The 1,692-nt window shown below is 53.8% G+C and overlaps 1 pseudogene; it reads right to left on the bottom strand.

Annotated features, from left to right (window-relative positions):
• Positions 1 to 1,580, bottom strand: part of LOC116097731 — a 3,587-nt pseudogene extending 2,007 nt beyond the window's left edge.
• Positions 1,581 to 1,692: the final 112 nt, after the last annotated feature.

The following is a 1,692-nucleotide window of genomic DNA, read 5'->3' as shown; positions in this document are numbered from 1 at the left end:
TGTCCTCGAACTCAGAAATCTACCTGCCTCCGCCTCCCAAGTGCTGGGATTAAAGGCGTGCGCCACCACCGCCTGGCGAAAATGTTCTATTCTTATTAACTACAACTCATAAGGGATTCAGCTGGGTGACCATATTCAATTTTGGAAAACTACCTAAATCCAAGTTGTTAGCCAAAGAGCTACTTCCTGTCTTGTATTCACTCATGGACGGAAAGTTCCCACAACTCCATATTTTCTATTTTCCTTTCAAGAGAACTTGGAGTAGATATAAATATGGCTTGAAAAACATGATAATCGTTTAAAAAAAAAAGCAAGAATGAAAAAACAAGGGAGGGACATCTGTAGGAAAATGGCAGTAGACTACAGTCTAGAGGAGCCCTACTACACAACAGTAGGGAATCATTCACTGTCCTCCCCCTAGGACTCCAGGAATATTCACTGAAATAAATGACAAAAAACAAAACCAAACAAAAATCTCTGGGAGGGGGAAAGAACAACTGGAGGAGTAAAGACGTTTGTATAGGAATGTGGTATGCTGGCTAAGAGCACAATTTCTGTGGAACAGAGAACGATAGCTCCACCACTTACGGTAATCTTAGATAATGTTTTTACGCCTCAGTTTACTCATCTGCAAAACTGGGCCAATGTAGTATCAGAGAATTAAACAATCCACGGAAAGGGAATTTTAGTATCACGCCTGCCATAAGAGTACGAGTTCGGCAGACGCTAGCTATTGTCTTTACCTGGGGGTAGGTCTGCTGCTGCCCCGGGGAGTAGCCTTACTGATGCTGGGACCCCGCAGGGGACCTGGAGTCGGAGCCTGGGGAACGGCCTAGCCCGGGGGCCCGCAGGGCGGAGCGTGGTGCGGACTCCCCTACCCATTCCGCAGGGAGGGTGCCCACGGACTCCCACCCAGGGCACCCTGGAAGTTGTTTCTGCCACCCCAACCGCCTATCCCCGGGCTGGGGTACGGAGGAGTTGGGGGTCGAAACTTCGGTCGGTGCATAACAGGAAACGAAGCCGAAAAGCTCACAAGCCAAATCCCTCACCGGAACCCCAGCGATCAACTGCCAGAAGGAAACTGGTAGTCCTCTATTTAAGCAGCCTTCCGGCTGGCAGCGGACTATCGCACCTTAGTTCCGGCCGCACAAAGGTTCCGACCTCACCATGTTACTGCAAGAGGGCAGGTCAATAGGTCACACAAGTGGGAGAATGGTGGGTGTGCCTGAGAGGAGAAAAGGCTGTGAAGGGGAAATGAAACCCCCGACCCTAGCATGAGCACTGCCAACAACGGCCTTCGGCGAGACCCTCCCAGTACACGAAGACGGAAGCGGAAGAGACAAGACCGGTCGTCAGGCCTTATTGGCTGTGGGTGGGAGAGGGGCGTGCCAGAGGAGATGGCTCCGAAGAGGGCGGATCAGAGACTTTGAGACTTCTGGGAGCAAGGTGTGAAGCGTCAGCCCAATTCAGAGGCCAGAGTCCTGGACTCTGGAGAGGCGGAGGCGGAAGCCTACACTGAAGCGTGGAGTGGATTGGTTGAGTGGAGGAGGGCGGGGCCGAAGGGTGTGAGACCTGGGACTTAGTTCAACTGGATAGCCCGAGGGGGCGGGGCTGGCGGAGGGGGTGGGGCCGGCGGAGGCCGGGCCGCAAAGGGGTGGACGGAGGGGGCGGGGCCGGCCCAGGCAGGGCCGC

This window comes from Mastomys coucha, unplaced genomic scaffold, assembly GCF_008632895.1.
Source record: "Mastomys coucha isolate ucsf_1 unplaced genomic scaffold, UCSF_Mcou_1 pScaffold2, whole genome shotgun sequence".
In the NCBI taxonomy this organism is placed as follows: Eukaryota; Metazoa; Chordata; class Mammalia; order Rodentia; family Muridae; genus Mastomys; species Mastomys coucha.
This window is presented reverse-complemented; position numbering and strand designations above follow the sequence as displayed.